Raw genomic sequence first — 8336 nt, forward strand, 5'->3', positions numbered from 1 at the left:
AGTGCAGGAGCGATGAAACAGAAATGTCTTGTATTCTTCTGCTTAACCCTTTCTGAGCTGCAGCATATAATTGACAGAAATGGTGCAACATAGAAAGGGTTAAACAGCGTGAAATTTCCGCTTAGTTGCATCTGCACTGATGACCTCCGATCTCAGCAGGTTAGATCCGTCTTACTTGTTGATATTTCCTTTTTAAGGGTTATATAAAGGTATACTAGCTATATGATGGTATGGCAGTATACTAGTATGTAAAAGGTGATATGGATTTATATCATGGAGGTATATTGTCTATAAGGGTATACTGATTTTAAAGGGGTAGTTCACCAAAAATGTTTTTCTTTAAAATCAACTTGGGCAAGATATTGCCAGAGATTTGTAATTTACTTCCAACATTCCAGTACTTACCAGCTCCTGTATGTCCTGCAGGAAGTGGTGTATTCTTTCCAGTCTGGAGAGCAGGGAAGGTTTTCTATGGGGATTTGCTACTGTTCTGGACAGTTCCTGACATGAACAGAGATGGCAGCAGAGAGCACGGTGTCAGACTGGAAAGAATACATGACTTCCTGCAGGACATACAGCAGCTGATAAGTACTGGAAGACTTGAAATTTTTTTTTTCAATATAAATGAATTACAAATCTCTGGCACTTTCTGGCACCAGCTGATTTGTAAGAATTCTTTTTTTCGTGAACAACCCCCTTAAATCCATGTATGCGGTTATAAAAAGTATGGGCGGGTTCACACTACGGAATTCTCACGGACAATGTCCGCGGAATTCCGTCAGCTGTCCGCCCGCACATCTGGGCGCCTTTCCGCCGGCCCCATAGACACCATTCTATGGGCCGGCGTATTCCGCTATACGCTGAAAGAAGTGTTATGTCACTTCTTTTAGCGGATCGCGGAATACGGCGGCCCATAGAATGGTGTCTATGGAGCCGGCGGAAAAGCGCGTGCCCGTGCGGGCGGACAGCTGACGGAATTCCGCGGACATTGTCCGCGAGAATTCCGTAGTGTGAACCCGCCCTATATGTGGAAGGTTATTTGCTGATTTTAGAACAATGTAGGTTAAATGAAGGTGTAGTCATATAAACTGACTTGTAAGGTTAGAGGTCATATGGTGACATATAGTGGTATGTTGGTTATTTGGTGACAAATGAGGTTATATGAAGGTGTATATGTGAGATTATATAGGGATGTCTGATGTTATATGAAAGTATACTGGTTATATGGCATCATGCAGCATGTTCTCAGAGTGACCTATATTTTATGTGAGGTTATATGGCGGTGTAATGGTGTCTTGCGGTACTAATCCTTCTTATATTCATAGCCCTTTAAATGTTGTCTTTTTGAGTTATGAAGAATGGGCCAGCGCTGTGTTACTGTGTGGGAGGATTTAATAAGTCTCATGTCCTCATTTCAACCTGACTAATTCCTCTCCGTGTCCTCATCTTCCTCCGAACCCCAGTCTGATGTTATTTCAGGTCTTCTCTGCTTCTGTGTGAACAGACAACTTCAGACGATTGTCAGAGAGCGACTCAAGTAAAGGATCCCCTGAGGAGATGGAGAAATGGACGTGACCCCTAGAGGCGGGAAACTGTTCATACAGCCAATCTCTGGAAAAGACTGTGGTTTATATATATACTTGTCACGGCCGCGGCGGCGTCCCGTGCTCCGGGCCGCCGCCGCGACTCCTCTCTTCCCCATGCAGCAGCCGGTGTCCATAAGCAGGGACCCGGCGCTGCTGTTACTTCGGCCCCGGGGGGCGCCTCACCTCTCCACGCTCCTGTCCGTCGCTGTGCCGGCCGGCGCGCGCGTTCCCGCCTCCTAGGGCGCGCGCGCGCCGGCTGTCTCAGATTTAAAGGGGCAGTGCGCTCCTAATTGGTCATGCACACAATCACTCCCTATAAATTCCAGCCCTGCCCCACTGCAGGTGTTGGAGCCTCTACATGCTTCCCATAGCGTTTGGCCCAGCTCCCTGTTGTTCCTAATTCCTGTCCGCTACCTGGTCCCTAGTCCTTGTTCCTGATTCCTGTCCGCTACCTGGTCCCCACTCCTTGTTCCTGGTTCCTGCTTCCCCGTTACACTTTGGTTCCTGTGTTCAGCCTGTCACGTGCGGTCTCACCTACAGACCATTGCCAGTACCATCTCCTGCCTACTGCTCCTGCCACGCCTCGCCTGCCGTCACTAGCAACCAAGCCAGGGGTAGCGACCTGGGGGTCGCCTGCCGCAGCAAGTCCATCCCGCCTTGCGGCGGGCTCTGGTGAAAACCAGCGGCCCCTTAGACTCCGCTCCCTGGTGAGGTTAGTGCCATCGCTAGCGACGGTCCAGTGGATCCACTACTCCAGGCGTTACAATACTCTGACACTAGCTTTGCCCGACATATAGTCATAGTGGGCACCCTATATCTGCTGGGTACTGTCATTGCAGTATAATTTGGAATGCATTTTGCTGATATATACTAATATATAGTGGTGCCTTGGATTACGAGCATCATCTGTTCCAGGACGGTGCTTGTAATCCAAATCCACACTAAAGCAAGTGTTCCCATAAGAAATCAATGAAATGCAGACAATTGGTTCCACACCCCAAAAATAATGATTTATTCTGAATAACATATAAAACAAATGAAACAAACAATGAGAACAGCAGAATCTGTGATATTATAAGTTATTGTACAGTATAGCAATCAGCATGTGGAGTATAATGTATAGTAAGTGCATAAACCTAAAAAAAAAACAGCAGTTTGTAGATACAGGATGGAACTGCAGATCCCCATAATGCAGTAGTGTAGTACAACAGGCTAGAATAGAGAAGCAGGGCTGCTGTCAGAGGTCTGTGTGGTCACATGACAGCAATGGGGAAAGGGGTGTGTTCAGCGTGGACCAATCAGGAAGTGAGAATCACAGAGCTGTGCAGGAGGACATCAACAGAAACCTTTCTACAGCAGTGTGAATGGCTAAGTGTAAGTGCACACAGATTATAGCAGCAGTGTATATAGCTGAGTGTAAGTGAAGGCACATTGTAGCAGCAGTGTGTATAGCTGAGTGTAAGTGCAGGCACATTATTGCAGCAGTGTGTATATAGAAACACAAGGGCTGACAGAGACTGCAGGGAGCATGAAGGAATGAGCAGGGCATATGTGGACACATACATGCAGCACGCTCTGTCTGGGGAGAGAAGGGTTACAGCTATGAAGAGATTACCTCCACAATCCTGTCCTCTGATGTAAGCCCCAGCCTGAAGTGGATCTGCTTTGATTTGGAAGGTGAGGGAGACTTCCTGGGTCAGAGTACAGAGCTGTAGACCACGCTATGCAGACCATGCCCCTTCCCCACTCCCGCTCCCACCCAGTACAGGGAGCTCTTAAACCAAAGCAATGCTCTTAAAATAAGTTACAATTTAGAAAAACTGTGAGCTCTTCTTGCAAAGCGCTCTTAATCCAAGTTACTCTTAAACTGAGGTACCACTGTATATCAGATATCTTCTCCCCTGGGACCTCCTGCTCCTGAGCCAACCACAAAGGGACTGGTGATCTGTCCCAGCGTGGATGCCCATATGTAACTAGAAAAGAAGAGAAGGGTCACACAGCAGGATGTAAGCAGGTGAATTACTATGACTGGTATTGTAATAAACACCATCTCAGTACAGTACAGTACAGATTTTCCCAAAGACGTTAAAGAACAGGAAACTTTGGCGTAAGTTTTCACTAATGTAACTCACAGAGCTTAGCTTAAATCGGTTTTACCGCAGGGTAGGTTATACTGTCAGAATTACACTGCTGCAATGCTCATCTGACATCTTAGTTTGAAGTTTCACCTCTGACTCTGACGCTAATGCCTCATGCTGACACCAGATCTCTGACACTGATACCTGACCTCTGACCCCTGACACTCATACCTGACTCTGACCTCTGATACTATTACCTGACGCTGGTACATCAGGTATCAGAGTGAGCTGTCATTTTTAGGGGTCAGAGTAAGGAATCAGTGTCAGGGGTCAGACTCAAGTCAGAGTCAGGGGTCAAGCATCAAATTAAGGTGTCAGGGTGAATAAATGGTCTCATGCTAACACGGAAATGGTGTTAAACTATGTCGTAATATGTGACCTTGTCTTACACTGTGTACTTGTACTGCTTTTACAGGCAGATGGTATGGAGTTCACTCTGCTTCCCACAGGACACATATTGGGGGAATATTTCTGAAAATGCTGTTTGCTGGTCTTACAAGAATATAACTACAATAATACTGCCCCTATATACAGGAATATATCTACTATAATCTAGAGTAGAGAGAGCGGTTGCCGGCACCACGTAAAACATAGACGTCTCGGACCACTGAAAGTGGCAACACGTAGCTCCCACGTTATAAAACAGACCCTTGGAGGTGCTCAACTAAATTGCAGAAAAACGCACAGTGTGAATACTGATAAGGAAAAACAGAAGTTGGCACTCACCGCTTGGGGTCGTGAAAGTCCTTTATTTAGAGGAACGTGGTACACTCAGCTAGGAAGGGGGGAGGGTGGTAGAGGCAGGAAGCGTCACTGGTGCAACGAACGTTTTCGCCCTGTGTCGGGCTTCGTCTGGTTGTGGAACCCAGACCACCGTCTGGTGGGTTCCACAACCAGACGAAGCCCGACACAGGGCGAAAACGTTCGTTGCACCAGTGACGCTTCCTGCCTCTACCACCCTCCCCCCCTTCCTAGCTGAGTGTACCACGTTCCTCTAAATAAAGGACTTTCACGACCCCAAGCGGTGAGTGCCAACTTCTGTTTTTCCTTATCAATATCTACTATAATACTGCTCCTATATACAGGAATATAACTACTATAATACTGCTCCTATATACAGGAATATAAATACTATAATACTGCTCCTATATACAGGAATATAAATACTATAATACTGCTCCTATATACAAGAATATAACTACTATAATACTGCTCCTATAAACAAGAATATAACTACTATAATACTGCTCCTATATACAAGAATATAACTACTATAATGCGGTTCAGGGAAGAAACAGAGTGCTGCACCTCACACCTATGGCTGATACTAGTGCCCCTAGGCTAAATAAAAAACACATCAGAATTTTGTGTATGAATTGATCAAGCCATACTGCCCCATGTACCTCGTGCCGGTATCTGATACACATGGGTCCCTACACTAAGTCCACACCGTGCCAGTCAGTGGCCACCAACCCCGCAGTTGTGCACAGTCAGGGAAGGGAGGCCATGGAACGGCCCTGCAACCCCCATGCCAGACCCAAAAATGCCACACCAAAACCCAGCCAGCACCACCGGCAGAGGAAGCTGCCCCCAAACAGCACAAGTCTGGATAAGGTATTGCACTCACCATAGCTATCAAAGATAGAATGGGACAGACAGGAGGGATAAAACCATGAGCACTCAGGTGTCTCCTGCTAATTGCGGTCATGTGGGTCTCCCCAGGAGGAGTGCAAAACACGGAGAAAAGAGAGAAACAAAATACGGTTCAGGGAAGAAAAAGAGTGCTGCACCTCACACCTATGGCTGATACTAGTACCTCTCGGCTGCATAAAAAACATCAGAATTCTGTATGTGAATTGATCAAGCCGCACTGCCCCATGTACGGCGTGCAGGTATCTGATACACATGGGTCCACACTTTGCCAGTCAGCGACCACCACCCCTGCAAGCGTGCACAGTCAGGGAAGGGAGGCCATGGAACGGCCCTGCAACCCCCATGCCACAGGACCAGACCCAAAAATGACACACCAAAACCCATTGGTGCGTGCAATACCTTATCCAGACTTGTGCTGTTTGGGGGCAGCTTCCTCCGCCGGCGGTGCTGGCTGGGTTTTGGTGTGGCATTTTTGGATCTGTTCCTGTGGCATGGGGGTTGCAGGGCCGTTCCATGGCCTCCCTTCCCTCCTGTTTTTTCCCATTCTGTCTGCTGCAGCTATGGTGAGCGCAATACCTCATACAGACTTGTGCTGCTTGGGGGCGACCTTCTCCGCCGGCGGTGCTGGCCGGGTTCTGGTGTGGTGTTTGTGGGTCTGGTCCTGTGGCATGGGGGTCGCAGGGCCGTCCCATGGCCCCCGTTCCCTGACTGTGCGTGCCTGCGGGGTTGGTGGCCACTGACTGGCACGGTGTGGACTTAGTGTAGGGACCCATGTGTATCAGATACCGGCACGAGGTACATGGGGCAGTATGGCTTGATCAATTCATACACAAAATTCTGATGTGTTTTTTATTTAGCCTAGGGGCACTAGTATCAGCCATAGGTGTGAGGTGCAGCACTCTGTTTCTTCCCTGAACCGCATAACTACTATAATACTGACCCCTATATACAAGAATATAACTACTATAATACTGCCCCCTATATACAAGAATATAACTACTATAATACTGCCTATATACAAGAATATAACTACTATAATACTGCTCCTATATACAAGAATATAACTACTATAATACTGCCCCCTATATACAAGAATATAACTACTATAATACTGCCCCCTATATACAAGAATATAACTACTATAATACTGCCTATATACAAGAATATAACTACTATAATACTGCTCCTATATACAGGAATATAAGTACTATAATACTGCTCCTATATACAAGAATATAACTACTATAATACTGTCCCTATATACAAGAATATAACTACTATAATACTTCCTCCTATATACAAGAATATAACTACTATAATACTGCTCCTATATACAAGAATATAACTACTATAATACTGCTCCTATATACAAGAATATAACTACTATAATACTGCCCCCTATATACAAGAATATAACTACTATAATACTGCTCCTATATACAAGAATATAACTACTATTATACTGCTCCTATATACAAGAAGCTTCTATAACATGCCCAGTGCTTGCTGTATCTGTACAGTTTATATGATCACTCTCCGCTTAGTAGACATGGCCCCCATAGCTGCGAGCTCCTTCCTACACCCTCCGTGTTTCCATCCCACCTTGTTCCCATCCATTCATTCACTTCCTTCCTCTTTTTTCACCATGTCATATTATAATGTGTAACGGCTGCGAATGTTTCCATGGCAACAGGTGAGAGGTTCTGGGAAAACAGTTGGTACAGATAGTGCTCAGTGTGAACGCCGCCGGAACTTCTTATGGTGCGTGCCAGAATAGCCCAGAATATCTGAATGAGAATGAGTAGGTGGTAGCAGGGGCGTTGTCCTCTGCTAGAGAAGTGCGGACAGCAGGACCCCCGATGCATGATGCTTTGTGATGCAGAAACATGTCTGAGTCTAAGCGAGCTGATGGCTCAATCTCCTCATTGTATCTGTGTTCATGTAGCATTAGCGGTATAAAGGTGAGACAGGACTCCGCGGAATATATTGTAGTTTTGGTCTCTTGGTATTATCTATTATTTGTAATTTCCTTTTTTATTCCAAAAAAATTATAAAAGAGTTTCAGGGTACGGCTGCGGTTCCCTGCCCAGTAAACTCTATGGGCAGACAAACTCGCAGCAGGATACACATCCCACTGCGAGTTTGTCCGCAGCCCGCCCGCCCTATACATCACCTGGTCCCCGCTCTGGCTTGCTTCTGTGCTCCCGGTGTCTTCACGTCAATCAGTGCGCTGCAGCAGGTAAGCGCACTGATTGGCCAGGCAGGACGTGCCGAGAACCCCCGAAGCAAGCCGGAGTTGGACCAGGTGAAGTATTGGCACCGGCGGCCAGGGGGTTAACAGGGCGGGCTGCTGACAAACTGGCAGCGGGATGTGCATCCTGCCGCGAGTTTTTCTGCCCATAGAGTTTACTGGGCAGGGATCCGCAGCAGCGAGAAATCCACTGCGGATCCGGTACGTTTGAACGTACCCTAAAGGGGTATTCCACTCAGACATAACTTTTGATTTGTCGCCGCCCATGGTGAGACTAACAATTCCTTCCATACTTTTTATTATCTGTTCAGTCTCCTTCCTTCAGTTCTGAGCTGCTACTTTCTGCTGAAGACACAAAAATCTGTGTGTGAGCTTTTCTCTCTGTCTCCCCCTCATCCCCCCCCCCTCCCTTCTGAGACGGATGATGTAAATAAGTCCCTAACAGGCTGTATCTGCAACATTGTGGCTTCTTTGTAATGCTGGGAGGGTTATTCTGAGGTCAAGTTGCTGATGAACTCTTTGTGATTAAAAGCCTGCCAGACGTCTCAGAAGGGAGGGGGGAAATTTAAATTATCTGATTTTAAAAAAAAGAAGGGAGGGGGGAGGAGACAGAGAGGAATTAGATAATTTATCTAGGGGTCCTATTACCTGGCCAATCTGTCAGGTCCGCCCTCGCTTGCTCCCCATTCCCCGCTCGCTGTTGGCACT

Source organism: Dendropsophus ebraccatus, chromosome 3, assembly GCF_027789765.1.
Source record: "Dendropsophus ebraccatus isolate aDenEbr1 chromosome 3, aDenEbr1.pat, whole genome shotgun sequence".
NCBI lineage: Eukaryota > Metazoa > Chordata > Amphibia > Anura > Hylidae > Dendropsophus > Dendropsophus ebraccatus.